A 24,607-nucleotide genomic window follows, 5' to 3' on the forward strand; every position below is an offset into this window, starting at 1 on the left:
CGTACAGGTGACGACGCAGTAACACTCCAAGCACGCAACTCAGTCAAAACCCCTAAGACTCAGGATAATGCTATAAAACCTCTCGATGATAAAACTAATATTCAATCGTCCTTGCAGGAACCTTCTCAAACCAAGACAATAGAGACAGTGCGCTACTATCATGAAAAGAAAAAAGACGTCCATGAAAAACGAAGGCTACGGATAGAGGAGCAAGATGAATGGTGAGAACACAAACAAAGAACACATTATAAACCGAAACTACGTCAAAACAAGCCCGATACCTCTCTTAATCAACTTAAGATAGGTGATAAAGTCTTACTAGATGCCGTTGATCCTCACATTGTCACTACCACACCGAATGAGGAAATCCCTCTTACGGTACTCTGTATTTTTCCATTCAGTACGGTGGAGGTGTGTCATCCCAACTTCAGCACTTTTAAGGTAAACAACACCTAATTAAAACCTTGTTTTAAGATTGATAGCAGGAACAAGGAGTATGAACTCCTCAACCCACCATGATAAATCAACGGAGAGGTAAGTCGAGCTTAGACTATAAATAAGCATTTCTCGGGAGGCAACCCGAGCACTAACATATTTTGATTTCTTTATTTTTAATTAATTTCTAACACTTCAAATCATTAACTTTATCTTTGAATTGTAAAGTTTTTCAGCACACACAGTCAGACGCACGGGTGTGCCTAAAGCCGTGGCCAAACAGGGGAAGAGACACGGCCGTGCGAGACAGCCGTGTTGAAGCAGGACATGATTTCCCCAAAACACGGGTGCAATAAATCCCCACGGCCGTACGACATGGCCGTGGGTGAACCTGATAGGAATAACACAGGAATGGGATAGAAAACAATGGGTGTGCCAGGGACAAGGCTCGATTCTGTTTCTTTAACATGGGCGTGTGACACGCCCGTGCCATTCAGCCATGTACAGCAATACACGGCGTGGTACCATAACACACGGGCATAGGAGAAGCGAAAAACGCGAGGCAAGGCCATGCGACATGGCTGTTTGCCACACACGCCCAAGACACACGGGCGTGTGATAGTAGACGGGCACGACCACATTTGAAAAAATTTCAAAAAACACAGGCTACCCTTACAGCACACGGGCGTGGCCCTAGGTCGTGTACCCCTCCCCTATATAAACAAACCACTGTTCATCTTCTTCCTCCCTTCAAAATCCTAGTCGAAATCCACCCTCCCCCAACCCCTACTCCCCATTCTGTCCACCATTCCCTATATTCTCACTTTTCCAACCCCCAAACCACCCTTAAAGTCACTCCACTTGCATTAATCCCCATTTTCTCCTTCCTATACCCTCTATTTTCCCACCACACGATTTCCTCTCTGCGTCACACGCCAGTGCACCGCCTTACAACAACCCTTGGTTCACTTTCTTAACCTTGTGTTTCCAATTTGTGTTGTTACGTTAGTATTTTTCATGTTTTACATAGATATTGTTACTATTACAAATATGTTTTAGACAAGTTAAGAATTTGCTTTAGAATTTTCTATACTTGACTTATTTAAAACACTAAATAGCATATACTAGTTTTAGGCCAATTGCTTAACTATTGATGTATCTTGGATTCTATCAATGCTCATGTATTTTCAGGTATATTATGTTGTCATCAAGGGGCAAGAAGGCCGTGGTCCCATCCTCAAAGAGATGTAGGAGACCGGGTTCTTCATCGGTACGAGCTATAGCCGAAGTTCGGCACCCGTTCCTTGAATTTTGACAAGCTTTGTAGGAGGAGCTATTTCAAATACTACGCGCACGACCCATCACCACAGGTCGTTGCATCGACTGGGCTGCCATAGAGCAAGTCCAGCTCGTTGATGCCATCCGCGCCCTCTTGTCTACAGACCCATGGGAATGGTTCTTCGCTATTACCGAGCCCACTTATTTAGAGTTAAGCTTAGAATTATGCTCTACTTTTCATTTACAGGTGGTGATGATGAACAATGACGACCCAGGCACTATTCACTTCCGATTAGGCGGTCTAGTTTGTGTGATGAGTGTCCCAGAGTTTGGAGTTGCTCTGGGACTTTACACCAATGAGTTTATGGAGGAGGAGGACATGAATGCACTCCAACGCAATATCCATATCTCCCCCTGCTTGTGTTAGAAGGTTTTGGCACCACTCTCTTCCACCTACGACCCCAATCGCTCGAATGCCTCAGCTCTTTCCCCCTTCCCTCCGCTATCTCCATGCCATATTGGCTCATACATTGACCGGGAGGAGAGAGAGCACCGGCATCGTCAACACCCACGACGCCTACTATTTATGGTGTATGGTGAACGCACACGTGATTGATTTGGCATACTTCATTACTTTCGCCATTCGCCATCAGACCGAGCGGCATCGGAAGGGAGTGATCTCCATCGGCCCCTACGTGATGTACCTTGCCAGACACTTCGGCCTCCTCGATACCGTGGCCCAGTCATCCGCGCTTACCCTGATAGGTCAGGCATCACGACTATGTTACACATGAGGATGATTGAGCGCTGACATGGGACCGATCCTCCTTAGTACCCTCTCTCTCATGCCATTGACGAGGAGGATATTGAGGACATCCCTGATGATGTTCCCCCATAGAATGAGGAGCCTTCCACCACGCCACTGGGAACGACCAGTTCATGTGGCGGCTTCATTGGCGCACCTTTTCGATTGACTCGCTCACTTTGAGCAGTATTACACTACACAGTTCAAGATGATTCACGAGCGATATCGGCGACGGGACTGACAGATGGACGACATACAGGCCATGATGCAGCAGTTGTGCCAGCACTTCCACATCGACACTCTAATACCACCACTTGAGGACCCCACTGACAAGGACCATTGAATCCTCTTATTTTTTTATTTTTATGTTTATTTTTCGTTATAAAGACATATCTATATTAGTAAATTTTATTTTTTCCCATTTTCTAGTCTTTCTAATAAGTAATTCCACTACGCTCTCTTCCACATCAACTCTTAATAAGCTCTTCATGATTCTACAGACGTCCAAGCAAAGCTGCTAGGAATATTTTACGGAATGAGGAAACAAATAGGGAACAATACCTAACGAGTGCCATGTTCAATGACCCAATTTCTTCATCTAGCCAAGAACAGTGGCCGCTACCATTTTCCCCAAACACTCCATCCTCAGAATCAAGCTCCGTATCCTTCTAACAGGGAGTTTCACCTCTTTCCCTCTATGATTTTCTTTATGTTGAATAGTCTATCTTTATACATTGAGGGCAATGTACATCTTAAGTATGGGGGGTGAACATGAAACCTAACTTTTTGCATTATTCTCAAATCCCTGAATTTGGTCTTGTGTTTAAGTGATGTTCTCATAATCCTGATCGAATGAATCCTGATTGATCGATAATTATTATTGATATGTAATGAATTAGACCAAGGGAATTATGCATGATTATTTGATTATAGGACATTAGAGAATCAAGCATGATAAGTTGATAATTTGAGAACTAAAATTTTTAGGTTATTTTCCGAATTGAGGTATTATCTTGAAATCTTAAGTATCTGAGAATGGCATCAAAACCCAAATTTTTGGTGATATTTTTTAGCCTTTTGAGCATATAGCTTTCTTTCTTGCTCACTTCTTTTGTGGTTTGAGTGTGTCAACATTGAACTGTTATTCTAGAACTTGCTTCGATTATACATGTCAAGATCACACGTATGATTTGATATACTGAGATGATAAAGGCACTTAGGATTTAACCCATTTACTCCATAAAAAAGCCTTCCCACATAATTAAACCTTTAGTGAACCCCCGTTGAGCCTACTAACCCTTTTTCATTGATTAACCCTCGTCATTAACCCATTAACCCATTATTGTTGAAATCCTCTTACTTAATTTGACCCTTTTTATCGAGATTGAATTTAATATTGTTACCTCACTATGTTCACCATTTTTTGTTATGAATCATGAAGTATAATTTCTGTATTGTATTAACTTGATTTGCTCTTAAAAAAAAATGTGTGTGTAATTCTCAGCAAGCTAAACTTGTCATGAACTCATGTAAAATAGTTCTAGCTATTTGTTTCTGATTTAGTGATTAAGTTTTTGATAGTGGGGTAACATATTGAAATTATCTCGATTCTAACCCCTGTTCTTCAACCTGTATCCATACCTGTAACCTAAACCCCATTACAACCATGCAAAGACCTTTTGATTAGTGTATCATATCATTTACAAGTGGTGGAGATTTGATTTTCATGCAAGCCTATGGTAATAATTTTTCATGTTAGAAAATCGAGTGCTTAATCTTGACCCTTAAACACTTTGAGTAATTTGAGTGAATCTTTAGTGAGGCTGTTATCTCTTGTGTATTTAGGACTAAAGTTAATTACTTAAAGGAAGGAGCTTGCCGATAATTTTATTATTGAGATATCCGATTTAGATTGTTTGAGGCTTTTAAGGCCCCTATAGTTAAATTCTCACTGTATAAATTTTTTTGGAATAGTTTGTAACATTATCAATAATGATTATGTGATTGAAAAGAATGAATTCTAGCAGTAAGTGAGAATTTTGCTTGAGGACAAGCAAATGCTTAAGTGTGGGGGTATTTGATAAACGCCAAATTATACATGTTTTTACCCCAAATACTTAGCATGTTTATGGATGTTTACTATTAGATTTGTGAATTTTGGTGCTCTTAATCTGGTTATTTCATGTTTTGTACTCAGGAGAGCACCAAGGGTCAAAAGGAGCCAAAAACGAGCTAAAAAGGAACAAAACGGACCAAATTGAGAAGACCACACGGCCTAAGCCTTGCCACATGGGCAGCTCACACGCCCGTGCCTTTTGAGGGTGTCGACCAAGGTTTACACAACTCACACGGCCTGGCCTTTGAGCCCACACGATCGTGGCAATTTAACGGATTGAACACAGCATGGCAACCACGTCATATGGCCGTGGCACACGGGCGTGTCCCTTTTTCAAGGAGTTGTATTTTACATGAAAAAAGGATACTTAGGGGGCAAGAAAGCCAATCAAAAGCCTATATAAACACCCTAAGTATGACCTAGAAAGCGGGCTCTCTCTCCATAACTTTTCTGGAACACAGAACCACACGCCGGGAATTACTTGAAGAAAACTAGACGATCCATCTCAAAAGCCGGAGTTACTCAAAGACTGAAGATCTCTCTCAGAATTCCTTCAGGGGTTTTAGAGTTTTCTTTATGTTTTGCTATTTTTATACTTTTGAGATGTACTCTTATTTTATTATGAACTAAACCCCTTAGATACCTAAAGGGGATAAAACCTATGATGGATCTTGTTATTATTATCTGAACTGTATGATAAATACTTGATTTGTTCTTAATTACGTGTTCTTAATGCTTGAATTAATATTCTGGGTATTAATTCATGATTTGATGTGCTTATCCAGAGGAGGAATAGACCCTGCCTAAGAGTAGATTTGGCATAATTAAGTGGAGTTGATCGGGCGCCTAGAAATAGGGTTATGAGATTTTGCCAGATTAGGGTGAAACCTAATATGGGAGTCCATAGATTGAGCTAATGCAACCCTAGAGTGTTAATTAGAGAAAAGTCTCGGTTATTCAATCTAGGGGTTAGACGTTATTAGTCTTGAATAGGGATAATAACATAGGTTAGGGAGTCTCAAGGATCAAGTCAAGTGAATAAATCATCCGGTTTAGAGTCAGGTAACAAGTGAAATCTAGGTGGATTCCTCCTTGGGTGTCGTCTTTATCATTTGCTTTTCTTCAGGTCTTTTTCCAATCTTTCTCTTTGCTTTGATTAAATTAGTTAATTAGTTTAGATAATTAGTTTAACAAACAAACCCTTTTATTCTTAGGCTAGATAATAAAAAGATAGTTATTACTAGTACTTTTGGTTTCCTTAGGTACGACATCCCGGTCTTGCCATTACTATACTATTGTTCGATAGGTGTGCTTGCCTTTTCGTCATGATAATAGTTAGTCTAGGTTTGATCTTCATTATAAAAATTTATTACTTGTTACGAATCACTGCGATCAATTGTGATTGTAGACAAGTTAAAGGGTTAAGGTGTGGCAACGTGTAACTGCCCGATTTAGGGCCAAAACGGAACAGTGGTTTCAAAACCATGAATCCGAGAATTTATTATTTTGAATAAGTTTTAGTGTTTATATTATGATTTCATAATCGTGTGAAAAATTCGTTGTGAAATTTTATCGATTGGGTGTTTAATTTGACATTTAGGACTAAATGGAAATAGGTGAAAAATGTGTGTTTTCTAGTTCATAAAGTACTTGATTGAAATGGGGGTTTTAATTAGAGGTCCTTAAATGGAAATTAGACCATTATACTTTATATGGACAAAAATTTGGACATGGATGGAATTTTTAGAAAGTTTAGTAGTAAGGGCATTTTGGTCATTTGCATAATAAATGAAATAAAATGGGAAAAATAACACAAAAATGTGTTCATCCTCATTTAACTTGGCCGAAACTTGCATGTTTTCCATAGCTAGGGTTTGTTTCAAGCTTTCAGGCTCAATAGTAAGTGCATTCAATCCCCGTTTCTAATGTTCTTTACATTCTTGAAATCCTCGTAGCTCGGTTTACCTATTTCTACCATTATTTCGAGTTAGGGTTTATGTTTAAAAATTTAACCATGAATTATATGCATGTATTTTGATGTTTGATGGTATAATATGAATGTTTGAGGTTAGGAGAACGATCTTTTCTAAGCGATTTTTAGCGAAAACGAGCAAAACGATATAATCGGTAAAAATACCTAATGCTCATAAGTACATGTTAGAGTGAGAATTTGATGTTGTTATAGAAGAGAAAAATGTTCAGCATGTCATAAAACATAAGAATAAGGGCTGAAATTAAATTTCTGAGCCTAGGGGCAAAATCATAATTTTGTAAAAGTTAGGGGGCAAAAATGTAATTTTTACATAATGTGATTTTTGGATTGAAATAAATAGTATGAGTGTTAAATGAGCTAAATGTGTTGTTATAGATCAAGAAAGGTGTGGACTCGACCTCGAACGGGGGAAGGAAAAGTTTTTGGACTAAATTGCAAAATTTCCATATTTTGCACCGAGGTAAGTTTGTATGTAAATAATACATTAAATTCATTTACATTTTTGTATTTCAGCCTATTTTATATATTTTAGTTGATTTTGAATCATAAATCGACAATTGGAAGAATGGAAATAAGTAATAGTGAGAGAAATCCCAGTTGAACTTTCGGAAAGATTGAATAATATAGATGAAATGTAGCTAGGTCACATGTATGGTGCTAAGTGCACATCATGTGTACAAGAGAGCTACGAGATACTATGTAGTAGCTAGGTCACATGTGTGGTACGAGATGTATCTCATGTAGACAAGAGAGCTACGGGAGAGGATAAATGTAGCTAGGTCGCATGTGTGATTCCAAGTGAAGCACACCATGTAGACAAGAGAGCTACGAGATAAATTGGCTAGGTCACATGGGTGGTACTAAGTGTTCACCATGTGTACAAGAGAGCCGAATTATATGAAATATGATGGTGGAGCTGTGTGCTGAAACCACTAAGTATAGAGGATCGATCCGAATTGTTCAACTGGATGATTTTATAGTGACATTGTAATCATGAACCTACACTTGTGATGTATGAAATATGGTGAAAGTGAATTGTGATATGTAGGCTAAATGAGGTAAATACAAAGAAAGTGTGAAAGAGTGAATTAGCAATAATACTGTTTTGGACAGTTGCAGTGACATGAATTTGAAAAATCACCAAAAACAGTAGGAATTTAATTCGAGGCTGAATGAGATATGAATTTAAAGCTTAATGAGTCTATTTTCAGGTAAAAGAAACATAGCAAGTAAAGGAGCTCTATAATTTGAGATATTTATAATTGTGTGTTACTTGCTCAGAATGACTATGTGATCCCCTGTTCTAAATTTGAAAAATCATTAAAAATTGTACAAAACTAATTAAGAAATATAGTTTATATGTATAGATTCCTTATTGAGTCTAGTTTTAAATGAAACATATTTCATGGATATTTAAATTGTGTAGTGGGAGAAAGTCGATTCGTAGTGAACAGAGGTCAGATCAGTTGAGCTGTATAATAGGGGAAACTTTAACTAATAAACTGTACTAATTGGCTAGACCAAAAATTCTAGAAAACAATTAGTAAAAATTAATAGGAGTCTAGTTTCAGGAAAATTTTACGGATTTGAATTTTGAGGTTTGTAACTCGAGTTATGATTTATTTACTGAGTATGACGCAGTAGAGACAGGTTGACCAAAGTGGAGTAAATGGTGAAATTAAAAGTAGATACACTTGAGTTATTGTGTAAACATATTAGATTCTTTATTTATTATTTACATACTTGCTTACTAAGCTATAAGCTTACCCTCTTTTCTCTCTTTTGTCTTATAGTGTCGTCCAGCTTGCACAAGAGTCAAGGATCGTTGAAGATCTGCCTGCACTATCAATATTTTTGGGTATTTGAACTGAACATTTTGAATTATGGCATGTATAGTAGACTTAGTTATTTTGTTACGTGTCATAATTCTCTAGGTTTTAAAATATTAAGTATAGTATTTGACCGATTATTTTGTACGAAGCCTTTGAAATTAGCTAATATTATTAAAGGCATATGTTATAATGATTCATAATCTAATTGTATGCCATATTTTTGTTTTGGTTTTATTTAATGGTATGTACTATGATTCATAATACCTCATACCCTGTTCCGGCGACGGATACGGGTAAGGGGTGTTACATTTAGTGGTATTAGAGCTATGGTTTAGTTGGTTCTCGGACTAATAAAGTGTGTGTAAAAGTCTAGCTATACATGCCATAAATATACTGTGATAGTGTGGTGACTCTGATTATTCTAAAGCGTGTTTTATTTTAATATAGTAATGGATCCCGACGAATTGCGGTGATGATCTTTTAGTAATGTCTGGCTCCGCACAAGGACCGCCTCACATAGAAAGTAGACTGAGACATTGAGACAGGGAGCTGAGGCTCGGGATGCCTTTCTCCAAATGATGAACAATTGGTATACTGAGTTTATTCGAGCAAACCCAAATGCTCAACCTCCTCCACCCCTCGCATACCTCAGACGGTTCTTGTAGCTGCTCAAGGCATAGATTTGGTAAGAATGAACAAGCCTCTGGTTGACAAGATTCGAAAACAAGAGGCCGAAGAGTTTAGAGCAAAGATCGATGATGATCCCGAGAAGGCAGAGTTCTGGCTTGAAAATTCTATCCGTGTATTTGATGAGCTTTCATGTACACCCGAGGAGTGCTTAAAGTGTGCTGTATCATTTTTGAGAGATTCGGCCTACCATTGGTGGAATACTTTGGTAGCAGTGGTGCCAAAAGAAAAGGTTACTTGGGATTTCTTCCAGGAAGAATTTAGAAAGAAATACATAAGTCAACGATTTATTGATAAAAAATGGAAGGAGTTCCTTGAATTGAAGTAGGGCAAGATGTCTGTGGCAGAGTATGAATGCGAATTTGTAAGACTCAGTAAGTATGCCCAGGAATGTGTGTCCACCGAAGCTATTATGTGCAAGAGATTTGAGGATGGGCTAAATGAGGACATTAAAGTGCTTGTGGGAATTTTGGAGCTAAAAGAATTTGTAGTATTGGTTGACCGAGCTCTTAAAGCTGAAGAATTGAACAAGGAAAGAAGAAAAGCTGCTATTTAGGCTTGAGATGCTAGAAAGAGGCCGATAAGCAAGTCATTTCAATCTCAATCAAAGAGGTCCAAAGAGACAAACCCTCGAATGACAGTTTCAACTGGGGATTCACACAGAGATCGTGGCAGGGCATATTCGGGGTCTAAAGCTCAAGCTACTTTAGTGGCAAGTGTGGGTAATGTGTGGCATAGAAAGCCCGAATGTCAACAATGTGGCAGGCAACATTATGATGAGTGTTGGGGTAATAAGCGAGCTTGTTTCAGGTGCGGTTCTCGTGAGCATTTCATCAGAGACTATCTGGAGAAATGTAAAGAAGAAAAATTTCAGAGTGCTAGACAGAGTACTACCGCTAGCAGAGGTAGACCACCGAGAAATACTAGAAGTGGAGCTAGCAGTAAAACTGTAATAAAAGATTCAGTGGTGAGATCAGAAGCTAGAGCGTCTGCTAGAGCTTATGCCATACGTGCCCGAGAGGATGCATCATCTCCCGATGTCATTATTGGTACATTTTCTCTTTATGATACTATTGTTATTGCATTGATTGATCCCGGGTCTACTCATTCCTATATTTGTGTGAATTTAATATCTAATAAGAAGTTGCCTGTTGAATATACTGAGTTTACGATTAAAGTGTCGAACCCCTTAGGCCAATATGTGCTAGTTGATAAGGTTTGCAAGAATTGCCCATTAATGATTCAAAGTCATTGTTTTCCGACTAATCTGATGCTATTACCATTTGATAAGTTTGACGTTATCTTGGGAATGGACTGGTTGACATTGTATGATGCCAAGGTAAATTGTAAACAGAAAACACTAGAGTTGAAATGTGAAAATAGTGAAATTCTGTGGGTTGAAACAGATGAATCAAATAAATTACCTATAGTGATTTCGTGCATGTCTGTTCAGAAATACATGAGGAAAGGGTGTGAAGCTTATCTTGCCTATGTAATGAATACTGAGATGTCTGAATTGAAGCTTGAATCGATCCGATATAGTCGTGAATTTTCAGATGTATTCCCAGAGGAATTGCCAGGGTTGCCTCTAGATAGAGAGATAGAGTTTGCCATTGATTTATTGCCGGGGCCTGTACCGATCTCGATTACTCGATATAGAATGACTCCGACTGAATGAAAAGAATTGAAGGCTCAGTTGTAAGAGTTAACAGACAAGGGATTCGTGAGACCGAGTTTCTCTCCCTGGGGTGCTCTTGTATTGTTTGTAAAGAAGAAGGATGGCTCAATGAGACTTTGCATTGATTACCGTCAGCTTAATAAGGTGACTATAAAGAACAAGTACCCGTTACCGAGGATTGATGATTTATTCGATCAGTTAAAGGGGGCAATAGTGTTTTCAAAGATCGATTTGAAGTCCGGTTACTACCAGTTGAGAGTTAAGGAGTCGAATGTGCTGAAAACTGCCTTTAGGACAAGGTATGGACATTATGAGTTTCTTGTGATGCCTTTTGGCTTAACAAATGCTCCAGCTATATTTATGGACTTGATGAATCAAATTTTTCGGCCATATTTGGATAAGTTTGTAGTAGTGTTCATAGATGACATTCTAATTTATTCTCGGGACGAGTCTGAGCATGCCGAACACTTGAGAACCATATTGCAGATCTTGAGAGAAAAGAAACTGTTTGCTAAGTTTAGTAAAAGTGAGTTCTGGCTTCGTGAAGTCAGATTTTTAGGGCATATAGTCTCAGGTGATGGTATTCAGGTGGATCCGAGCAAAATTTCCGCGATCGTTGACTGGAAACTGCTAAAGAATGTATCCGAGGTTAGAAGCTTTTTAGGCTTAGCCGGGTATTATGGACGTTTTGTGGAGGGATTTTCGATGATTGCCTCTCCTATGACTAAATTACTGCAAAAGAATGTTAAGTTTGAATGGACTGATAAATGTCGTGAGTTTTGAAAAGTGAAAGCACGATTGATGAAGCACCAATTTTAGTACAAATTTTGAGCAGGGAAGGAGTTCGTAATTTATAGTGATGCATCATTGACAGGCCTTGGATGTGTACTGATGCAAGAGGGTAAAGTGGTAGCTTATGCCTTGAGACAGTTAAAGCCGCATGAGAAGAACTATCCTACACATGATTTGGAATTGGCCGCTATTGTCTTTGCCTTGAAGATCTGGCGACATTATTTGTATGGTGAAAAATGCCGAATTTTTACTGATCACAAAAGTTTGAAGTATTTGATGAATCAAAAGGATTTGAATCTGTGACAACGGAGATGGCTTGAATTATTGAAGGATTATGAGCTAGTGATTGATTATCATCCGGGAAAAGCAAATGTAGTTGCTGATGCCTTGAGCAGGAAATCTCTTTTTACTTTGAGAGCCATGAATACGAGGTTAGCATTTTCTGATGATGGGCCAATCTTAGCAGAGATGAGGGCTAAACCGTTATTTCTCTAGCTGATTTGTGATGCTCAAAAGAATGATAGTGAGTTGCGAACCAAGAGAACTCAGTGCGAATCAGGTTACGACTAAGATTTTCGAGTTGGATCAGATGACTGTTTGATGTTTCAAGACAGGATATGTGTACTGAAAAATGATGAATTGATTCAGAAAATATTACATGAGGCGCATAGTGGCTGTTTGTCAGTTCACCCTGGTAGCACAAAAATGTATAATGATTTAAAGAAGTTATATTGGTGGCCAGGCATGAAAAGGGACATTTCTGAATTTGTAACTAAGTGTTTGATCTGTCAACAAGTAAAAGCTGAGCATCAAGTGCCTTCAAGATTACTCCAACCGGTAATGGTGCCTGAGTGGAAATGGGATAGGATTACCATGGATTTTGTAATCGGTTTGCCACTGACTCCTAGAAAGAAGGATGTTGTCTGGGTAGTAGTTGATAGGTTAACAAAGTCGGCTCACTTTACACCGGTACGTTCCGATTACTCACTTGATAAATTAGCTAAATTATATATTGCTAAAATTGTGAGGTTGCACGAGGTACCTATGTCTATAATATCAGATAGAGATCCGAGGTTTACCTCGAGATTCTGGAAAAAGTTACAAGAAGCTTTGGGCACAAAATTGAACTTTAGTACCGCGTTTCATCCACAAACAGATGGTCAGTTGGAAAGAGTAATCCAAGTACTCGAAGATATTCTTAGATGCTGTGTTTTAGAATTTGAAGGCAGTTGGGAGAAATATCTACCTTTAGTTGAATTTGCCTACAATAACAGTTTTCAGTCGAGTATATAGATGGCACCATACGAAGCCTTGTATGGTCGCAAGTGTCGGACTCCTTTATATTGGACCGACCTTAGTGAGAAACAAATTCACAGAGTTTATCTAGTTAAAGAAACCGAAGAGAAAGTAAAAGTAATTCGGGATTGCTTGAAAGCTGTTTTAGATCGACAAAAGTCATATGCAGATTTAAAAAGAAAAGAGATTGAATTTTAGGTGGGTGATAAAGTGTTCTTGAAGGTGTCACCATGGAAAAAGATTCTGAGATTTGGCCGAAACGGCAAGTTGAGTCCGTGTTTTATTGGGCCGTACGAGATTATTGAGAGGATTGGACTAGTGGCATATCGGTTGGCATTACCGGCAGAATTAGAAAGAATTCATAATGTGTTTCATGTATCAATGTTGTGACGTTATCGTTCTGATCCTGGCTGTGAAAACATCGCCCACGCAATGTAACGAACATGGGCAATGAAGGAAGTATCGATAGTAGCATCAGAAACATCGCTGGTTTCATTACTGTGGTAGACCAAACCTATCGCTTCGGGTCGAAGCCAGGTTTCATTCGAGAGGACTTAGTCTCGTTCCCATAGTTGCCCCCCAGAAACTGGGTTTCACCTCTTCCCTGTACTACCAAAAACCAGAGGCCCAATTCCCGAGGCATAGCCAAGCAAGACCCCACGGCTCAGTAGGGGGGACAATAGCAAGAAATCCCTTAGCTCGGCAATATGCTTTTGGTTGACCTGTGCCTGTTTGAATCTCTAGGTTCCGAGTGAATATCGCTCATTTCGAGCATTTAGACCAGAGAGCCCCGAACGGGATATGGTCAAAATCAAGTTGCGAGTAGGGCGGTAAGGAGACGGGGGGAAGGAAGGGAAAGGCAAAGCCAGTCGAATGGGCAGAACCTGACTCATCAGAAGAGCTTCCGCCACCAATCAAACCAGAATGAAAATGTTTGGTTATATTTCGGAATGTCTCATAATGAACGGAGAGGTTCCCCTTTTCTGCCAAGTCTGCTCGAACTCTTTGGAGTTCGGCGACTTTTCCAGGATCTACTTTTGGAAAGACCTTCGCCATCATGTCGATGACGTCCGTCGAATCCTTCAAAGCAAGACCCTCCCGGTCCAAACATTCTATTAGAATGTTTTGGATTTGCGTACGAAGAAAAGGACTTTAAAAACTTTAGAATCGGATGCGCTCGCCCAGGGAGAAAGGCCCTGCCCCTGCCAACCAAGTAAAAAAAAAAAAAAAAGAAAGAAGAGAACGAAAGGAGAAGAGAACTTCGTATTTTGGTAATTCTCTAGGAGTGATTTCTCCAACAGAAATTGAGATTCGTTCGGACTTTACCTATGATGAGGAACCGATTAAGATTTTGGCTCGAGAAGTAAAACAGTTGAGAAAGAAAAGTATAGCTTTAGTGAAAGTGTTATGGCAAAGACATGGAGTTGAAGAAGCTACGTGGGAACCGGAGGAAGCCATGAGAAAATAGAACCCAAACCTTTTTATCAGTATGATTTTCAGGGAAAAAATCCCTAAATGGGGGAGCGTTGTAACAGCCCAATTTAGGGCCAAAACGAAACAGTGGTTTTGAAACCACGAATTCAAGAATTTATTATTTTGATTAAGTTTTAGTGTTTATATTATGATTTCATAATCGTGTGAAAATTTCGTTGCGAAATTTTATCGATTGGGTGTTTAATTTGACGTTTAGGACTAAATTGAAATAGGTGAAAAATGTGTGTTCTAGTTCATAAAGTACTTGATTAAAATGGGGGTTTTAATTAGAGTCCTTAAATGGAAATTAGACCATTATACTTTATATTGACAAAAATTTGGATATGGATGGAATTTTTAGAAAGTTTAGTAGTAAGGGCATTTTAGTCATTTGCATAATAAATGAAATAAAATGGGAAAAATAACACAAAAATGTGTTCATCCTCATTTAACTTGGCCGAAACTTGCATGTTCTCCATAGCTAGGGTTTGTTTCAAGCTTTCAAGCTCAATAGTAAGTGCATTCAAGCCCCTTTTTTAATGTTCTTTACATTTTTGAAATCCTCGTAGCTCGGTTTACCTATTTCTACCATTATTTCGAGTTAGGGTTTATGTTTAAAAATTTACCCATGAATGATATGCATGTATTTTTATGTTTGATGGTAGAATATGAATGTTTGAGGTTAGGAGAACGACCGTTTCTAAGCGATTTTTAGCGAAAACGAGCAAAACGGTATAATCAGTAAAAATACCTAATGCTCATAAGTACATGTTAGAGTGAGAATTTGATGTTGTTATAGAAGAGAAAAATGTTCAGCATGTCATAAAACATAAGAATAAGGGCTGAAATTAAATTTCCGAGCCTAGGGGCAAAATCATAATTTTGTAAAAGTTAGGGGGCAAAAATGTAATTTTTACATAATATGATTTTTGGATTGAAATAAATAGTATGAGTGTTAAATGAGCTAAATGTGTTGTTATAGATCAGGAAAGGTGTGGACTCGACCTCGAACGGGGGAAGGAAAAGTTTTTGGACTAAATTGCAAAATTTCCATATTTTGCACCGAGGTAAGTTTGTATGTAAATAATACATTAACTTCATTTACATTTTTGTATTTCAGCCTACTTTATATATTTTAGTTGATTTTGAATCATAAATCGACAATTAGAAGAATGGAAATAAGTAATAGTGAAAGAAATCCCGGTTGAACTTTCGGAAAGATTGAATAATATAGATGAAATATAGCTAGGTCACATGTATGGTGCTAAGTGCACATCATGTGTACAAGAGAGCTACGAGATACTATGTAGTAGCTAGGTCACATGTGTGATACGGGATGTATCCCATGTAGATAAGAGAGCTACGGGAGAGGGTAAATGTAGCTAGGTCGCATGTGTGATTCCAAGTGAAGGACACCATGTAGACAAGAGAGCTACGAGATAAATAGGCTAGGTCACATGGGTGGTACTAAGTGTTCACCATGTGTACAAGAGAGCCGAATTATATGAAATATGATGGCGGAGCTGTGTGCTGAAACCACTAAGTATCGAGGATAGACCTGAATTGTTCAACGGGATGATTTTATAGTGACATTGTAATCATGAACCTACACTTGTGATGTATGAAATGTGGTGAAAGTGAATTGTGATATGTAGGCTAAATGAGGTAAATACAAAGAAAGTGTGAAAGAGTGAATTAGCAATAATACTGTTTTGGACAGTTGTAGTGACATGAATTTGAAAAATCACCAACAATAGTAGGAATTTAATTAGAGGCTGAATGAGATATGCACTTAAAGCTTAATGAGTCTATTTTCATGTAAAAGAAACAGAGCAAGTAAAGGAACTCTATAATTTGAGATATTTATAATTGTGTGTGACTTGCTCAGAATGACTACGTGATCCCCTCTTCTAAATTTGAAAAATAATTAAAAATTTTACAAAACTAATTAATAAATATAGTTTATATGTATAGATTCCTTATTGAGTCTAGTTTTAAATGAAACAAATTTCATGCCTATTTGAATTGTGTACTGGGAGAAATTCAATTCGTAGTGAACAGAGGTCAGATCAGTCGAGCTGTATAACAGGGGAAACTTTAACTAAGAAACTGTACTAATTGGCTAGACCAAAAATTCTAGAAAATAATTAGTAAAAATTAATATGAGTCTAGTTTCAGGAAAATTTTACGGATTTGAATTTTGAGTTTTGTAACTCGAGTTATGATTTATTTAGTGAGTATGACGCAGTAGAGACAGCTTCACCAAAGTGGAGTAAATGGTGAAATTAAAAGTAGATACACTTGAGTTATTGTGTAAACATATTAGATTCTTTATTCATTATTTACATACTTGCTTACTAAGCTATAAGCTTACCCTCTTTTCTCTCTTTTGTCTTATAGTGTCGTCCAGCTTGCACAAGAGTCAAGGATCGTTGAAGATCTGCCTGCACTATCAATATTTTTGGGTACTTGAACTAAACATTTTGAATTATGGCATGTATAGTAGACTTAGTTATTTTGTTACGTGTCATAATTGTCTAGGTTTTAAAATATTAAGTATAGTATTTGACCGATTATTTTGTACGAAGCCTTTGAAATTGGCTAATATTATTAAAGGCATATGTTATAATGATTCATGATCAAATTTATGCCATATTTTTGTTTTGGTTTTATTTAATGGTATGTACTATGATTCAGTAATACCTCGTACCCTGTTTCGGCGACGGATACGGGTAAGGGGTGTTACACAATGGGTATATGCATGTCTAGGACTGGATCTAGGGAGAGCTTGGTACTTAAGCGGTATTAACGACCCACCTCCTCTTCTCTGGAATCCTACCTGGTGCATAGTATTCATTCATCTTAGCTCATGGGACTTGTTAACGGGTCAAGGTAAGTGAAAACCATAATTAAGCAAAAATTACCGAAATGCCCCTAAGGGCGAAAATGACCAAAATACCTCTAGGTGTTGAATGTACGTTTTGTGGATGTGACATGCATACTTATGATGTTCTGCTTAGGTTGCATATGGGGTGGGAACTATGAAACGGAGGAAGTATATGAGGATCGCATGGTTGCCTGATAATCGGGATCCACCGACAGCTTTTAAAGCCTAATATGAAAATGAAGGTAGTTCCGCAACTGGGCTACCATTGGTGTGTGGGCTGGGTGGGTCGATATTTATATCCCCATATGGTGTGACAGGGGACGAAGCTAGTGTGTAGCGGATGGATAATTTGGATGGTATTGCATTGCATGTTTGATGATTTCTCTTTGAATGCTTGTTTTTCATCGAGGGTTGTACACACTGAGTTTGCGAAAACTCACCCCTTCTTTTATTTTATTTTCAGGTGATGCTCAGTAGAAGGTTCGATGTTTCGAGGGACTCTGGGTGGCCGGCTAGCAAGATAATTCGGACTTGGTTTTTTTAAGCATTTAAGTTTTTATTTCTTTTTAAGTGTGTTCAGATCAGATTGTAATAAGGTTTTGATTATGTTATTATTACTTGAATTATTATTATTTTTACGAGAAGTTGAACATGGCTTTCTTAAATCATAGTATGTTTTCTATGTTTCTACAACTAAGTTTTTTTTTTTAAAAAAAATCAAATGTTTTAAACAAGGCTTTCGTAACTGAAAGGTTTTTTTTTTTAGCTAATTAAGGTTCCTCATTTTAAGAAGGGTTTTCAATGAAAACAAAGTTTTCGCTAAAACACTTCAATGTAACACTCCAGATTCGGCCATAACGTCTGGGCCGGGTTTGAGGTGTTACAAAAGTTGTGAAATTCTTGGGGCAAAGTGTAAATGTGCTTAAATGAGTGTTTTTGGATTAAATTGAATAAAATGATAATTAAATAAGCTAAATTTGATTACATATAGATCAAAAAAGCGAAATTTGGATCTAGATCGGGGAAAAACAAAGTACTCGACTAATCGACCTATTTCATCGTTTTTGTGAGTCGAGGTAAGTTTGTATGATTAATAAGCTTAATGTTATATGTGTTTATATGCTTAAATATTATATATAATTGTGATATTATGACATTATGGAACCTATCGACAAAGCATTAACAGAATAAGGATCCCGTTGAACCTTAAGAATAGATAGGATACTAATGACATGTCATTAGGGGTTATTGTGATTATGTTATCTAGGTGCTGGTCCTGTACATCCTACCGGTGGCTGACTGCAGAACCTATCGACAAAGTGTTGACACAGTGGGAATCCCGGTTGAACCTTAGGAATAGATAGGATACTAGTGACATGTCATTAGGGGTTATTTTGACTATGTAATCCAGGTGCTGGTCCTGTACATCCTACCGGTGGCTGAGTATACCGACATGTGTAGCGGTTACTTGATAGCTTGTGTGAGCAGCACCGTGTAGCTAGGTCATGACTGGTAGCTTGTGTAACCAGGTCCGCTGATAACTCGAGAGTGAGCATATATGTGATATGAGATTGAGATAGTATTGGCTATGTATGTGGCACTTCGGTACGAGATTCCTGAGCATCTGATATTATTTCGAATGGTTCAAAGGGAAAAGATTATGGTACGAGAATGTATGCAATGATACAAATCATTTCAGATACTCGGAGTAAGTTTGGAAAGTAAGTTGTAAAACCTGATTTTGGGTCTAATCAAAACAGTGGTTTTGGGACCACAAATCTGACGCAAAAATTTTTTTTATTATATTTTTATGGTCTACAGTTTTATGGAATGATTTCGTGAAAATTTCTTTAAAAAATTTTGACGTTTGGGCACTCAATTTGGTCAAAAGGACTAAATTGCAAAAAGTGCAAAACTTGAGTTCTATATGCTAGAAGTGTCTAATTGCTATGAAATTTTAAATTGGAGGTCCTTAAATGGTACTTAGACCATTGGTTAAGTTGGAGGAAAAAAATAGACATGTTTAGGTATGTTTCTAAAGTTTTTCATTAAGGGCATTTTAGTAATTTGGTAATTAAATGAATTAAAAAGCCAAAATAAAAGCCAAATTTTTGTCCATCTTCCTCCCATGGCTGAATGTACCAAGAAGAAACCATGCTAGGTTTTTTCAAGCTTCCAAGCTCGATTGTAAGTCCGTTCTAGCCCCATTTTTAATGATTTTTATGTTTTTGAAATCCTTGTAACATGATCTAATCTATTTCTACCACTAATTTAAGACATAATCAAAGTATAAAATTTTACCCATGATGGATATTTTTGTATTTTGATGTTTAATGGTAGAAAATGCATGTTAGTCGTTTGATAAACGACTTTTGCTAAGTGATTTTCGATGAAAATGCCTAAAAAGGACTTATTTGTAAAAAGCTATAAAATGGGTGTTAAAATGTGAATAAAAGAAAAATGTGGGCTGTTATAAGCATGTATAAGGTTTAGCTAGGCATGGGTATTAAAGAAATTGAGTACATTTTATTTTACGAGCTTAGGGACTAAATTGTAAAAATGTCAAACTTTGAGGGCAAAAATTTAATTTTTTCCATAATGTGATTTTGGGCTGATTTGATTAGTATAATGTTTAAGCAAGTTAAATGTGATATTATAAATCAAGAAAAATGGGGTTCAGAATTAGAACAGGGAAAAAACGAGTATTTGACGGTTAGGTCCTATTCACCATTTTTATGTCGAGGTAAGTTTGTATGTTTAATAAGCATTGAATTATATATGTATAAATGCTGAATTGATATAATTGTGGTAAATTTTATATTATTGAAAATGAAATGTGAATGCTATTCAGTATGACACTACGGAAATGACCGACAGAGATTTGATACAATGAAAGTCCCGGTTGAACCTTAGGAATAGATAGGATACAAATGTCATGACATTAGGGTTACTGAGATTACGTGTAGGACCATATCTGGGATATAGCATCGGTATGAGACTTCGTGTAAGACCGTAGCTGGGCTATTGGCATTGATACGAGATTACATGTAAGACTATAACTGGGATATGGCATTAGTATGGTATCGTGTGTACGAGATTCCCAAGTATCCTTTAGTATTCCAAGTGGTTCAACAGGTAATTTAATGGGTATGTCAAAGAAGAGAAAGAGCATGTAAGTATTACGAATTAGTACAAGTATGTACATAAAGTTTATAAGCATTGACCTCATGATATTGTGCATTCATGGTTTCCATGAGAATGTTTTTGTGAAAGCCTTGTGATTATTGGTCTATATTTGTAATGTATGAAATACATGGTAAATTCGATTGGCGATTGTGTAATTGGGTTTCGAGCAAAAATGAGTTATGATATAGCATGTTTTATTCATACAAATTGTGATCTATCAAATATGAGAAAAATGAAAGATTGGTATAATTTCCTATTAAAATGATTATAGAAGTATGAGAAGATATGAACTTGGAACAATTGAAAGATGTTAAAATATATGCTTGAAATGTGAATACTCATAATTAATGGGCATGTTATTATGAGGTTTTAAATAATTGGTTAATTGTGGTAATCGATTATAATGGAGAGATTACGATTGTTAGGCTAAAGTCAAGACATGTTAAATTGTGCTTGCAAATTGATATAGCAAACAATGTGACTGAATAAGTTATAACAATGAGGTTTATTGCAAACTATATTATATTATTTTGTGTTTATATTGTTGGACTTGGTAAGTGATTGGTAAGAGTTGCTTATTATGTTCTTACAAACTTACTAAGCTATATAGCTTACCCCTTCTTTTCCCATGTTTTATAGTGCTGTCAAGCTAGCTCGGGTTGGAGATCGTCAGAGATCCTATCACACTATCAAGCTATCAATTTTGGGCATTGATGAATTCAAGTATTTTGAGTTTATGGCATGTATAGGGACTTGGTCTTTTGGTCATATGCGTCATTATGACTTTAGCCAGCCAAAGGCTTGTTTTGATACTTGGCCATGTAAATTGGCTTATTTGGCTAATATGGTTGTAAGCTTAAGTATATTCATATATGTGTCAATGTCCATGGTGATATGATCATGGTATGCTTGGTGATTATGAAATATTTGGAAATGTAATTTATGGCATGATTGTGTAATGTTTGAAATTGTGACCTATTGATGAGATGAGGAATTTAAGTATAATTTGGTAACTAGATAGTAATTGAACGAAGCCTAATGAATGTGAGATTTGTATGTTTGATTTAGGGCTTAATAAATGTAATGAATATGTTAGATAAAGATATAAAGTTGATATGTTTTAACCATAAATGTGGATGTTTTGGTTGCCTAGGTATGTATTGTTTTGTGCCTTTGAATTGGGGTAAGTGTATGTGTGAATAAGGGTGGAAAATTTCTTGGTAAATAGCCTTATTATTGTCCACACAGGTAGACACACGGGCGTGTATCTAGGCCGTGTATGACACACGGTTAGCCCCATGGGTGTGTGATTTGGCCGTGTGTCCCCTGCACCTAAATTGTTGCAAAACAGAATGCTCAATATCGAGCACACAGGCATGAGACACGGCCGTGTGTCTCAACCATGTGGAGGACACGGCCTCAGGGCGCGGGCTTGTGTCTTAGCCGTGTGACTTCAATTTGTTCTTGGGTGACAAACAGAGAGTTACATGGGTTAGGGACATAGGTGTGTGTGACCACACGGCCTGCTCACACAGACGTGTCCCAAGCCACACGGGCGTATGGCCCTTAAAACATGAAATTTTTTCTAAGTTTTGTAAAATTTCCCTGAGTTCTCGGTTTAGTCCCGAACCACTCCTAAAGCAAGTTTTGGGCCTCGAAGACTCGTATTAGGGGCTTTATGATTAAATGCAGAAAGTTTTAATTTGGACGAAAATTTATGGCTCAAAAATGTATGTTTGCTTATGTCTAAGTCCAGTAATGCCTCGTACCCTGTTCCGGTGTAGAATACGGGTAAGGGGTGTTACATAAGTGATAATTATGAGTTCATATGGAAAGTAAGTGAAAGTTGATGAATTTATTAATGATACATAAAATTATGGAAATGTGTAAATTGTTGAATTGAATGTATTAATTATATTTACTTATGTTCTTTAAATGGTGAATGAATTGGAAAATTATACTTATTAATCATATGAGCTTACAAATTTATAAAGCTTACTCTGTTTATTTTACTGTGTTTATAGTGATTTCGAAGCTAGCTCAGATTCGAGGATCGTCGGAGACTTCATCACACTTTCCTACTATCATTTTGGTACTTTTGAACTTAAGCGTTTTAAGTATATGGCATGTATAGGATTATGGTCATTTTGGTTATGGATTGATAATGAATTTAGTCATTTAAATTGACTTGTAAAAGTCTAAAGTTTTGTTTTGTATATAGCCATGAGAGTTGGCTTAATTTGGTTGTGTATATATATGTGTATATGGCTTGTGTTGTGAGTTTATGGATGGATATGTTATGCTTGTTGATGTTGGCAATAAGGGGTACTAAATGGTTGAGAATTGAATTTGGTATGCTTTTGAAATTAGGCTAAATGATGCAAAATTTGAAAGTGTTTATATTGATGAGTTGAGATTATTAGATTTGATATGAATTGAGTGGCATATTATGGTGTTGATGTGTTTTGGATTGGTTGGTGTTGAAATGGTATGAAATATGCTTGAATGAAGTTATTAGAATGCTTATTTTTATGCCATGAATTATTCAATTTGGTTTGGTGTAGGTTTGTGCAAGTTTGGGTGGAAAAATGGCTTGGTAAATAGCCTTTTTTTGTCCACACGAGTAGAAACATGAGTGTGTGTCTCAACCGTGTGTGACACAAGGTCAGGTTACACAGCTGTGTGTCCCCTAGTGTTGAAATTGAAATCAAGTTAGTATGCTCCACATGGCCTCACACACTAGCGTGTGACTTGGCCGTGTGGCATAAGTAAGTATACCCTACAGGATTGGCACGGCCTAGCACGCAGCCTGGCACATGGGCGTCTATGGCCATTTGTAGGGCACATGGGTTAGCCACATAGGCGTGTGTGTTGGCTGTGTGACCCAAATTAGAGAGTTAAACAGGGTTGGGCACGAGCTGGAACACGGTCATGTGATTTCATTTCAAATGTCCACACGGCCTGTGACACAGGCATGTCTCACATGATTAGGCCACACGGGCGAGTGTCCCCTGTTTTTGGGAAAATTTTCTATGTGTTTCAAAAGTTTCTAAAGTTATCGGTTTAGTCCCAAACCACCCTGAATGCATGTTTTGGGCCTCGCAGGCTGGTATTAGGGATGATATGAATGTTATTGATGTTGATTAAATGAATTTTGAAAATGTATGTGAAATGTATGTGTAATTATGTAATATGTTTGGTAATTCTCCGTAACCCTATTTTTGCATTGAATACGGGTGAGGGGTGTTACAAATTTGGTTTATTTCTTATCCACACGGCCTAAGACACCGGGGGGGTGTCTCATCCATGTGTGACACACGACTGTGTGTCCCCTGTAGGTTTTTAAAGGTTGCACTTCGAGAGTTACACGGCCTAGCACACGGGCGTGTGGCTTGACCGTGTGACCCAGGTTAGAGAGTTACATAGGCACGGACACGGGCTAGAACACGACCGTGTGTCTCTAATTTTGAATGTCCACACGGCCTAAGAGACGAGCATGTGTCTCAGCCATGTGAGTCACACGGCCTGGCAACACGGCCGTGTGACCCTTGTAGTGTGAATTTTTCCATATTTTTCTATGAAGTTGTAAATGTTTCGGATTTAGTCCCGAATAATTTCTACAGTGTTTCTAAGGCCTTGAAGGCTCGATTAAAGGACGATATGCATACGTTTAAATGGAATATGATGTGATTCATGAAATGATTTGGAATGAATGTTTTGATGTTATGGTTTTACAGTATTGCGTTGTAACCCTATTCTGGCGACAGATACTATTTAGGGGTGTTAGAATGCCTATTTGCAAAATGCCCCACTAGAAGTTTCCATACGGCAGACTCTAGGGTTTGGCGGACTCTTTTGTATGACAGCTCGCCAACCCTAGATACTTTGGGCGAACTTGTTAGTTTACAAATAGATAGACTTGTTTTCCATGAAAACGATGACTCGGTGAATATAGTTAGATTTTAATTGAGACCTAGTTGGAATTGAAATAGAGTACTATAGATGATAGCTTGATATGATTAGTTAGCTAAATGATTTGTTTAGCTAACTTGTTTTAGTGTGCAAGCAATATTCTACTCCTCACTAAGCTTTGGTTAGTAGTAGTAGTTATGTTTCGTTTATGATTAGGTTCTAAAATTTTAGGCAAGT

The sequence above is a fragment of the Gossypium arboreum genome, chromosome 6 (assembly GCF_025698485.1).
Source record: "Gossypium arboreum isolate Shixiya-1 chromosome 6, ASM2569848v2, whole genome shotgun sequence".
Classification (NCBI taxonomy): domain Eukaryota; kingdom Viridiplantae; phylum Streptophyta; class Magnoliopsida; order Malvales; family Malvaceae; genus Gossypium; species Gossypium arboreum.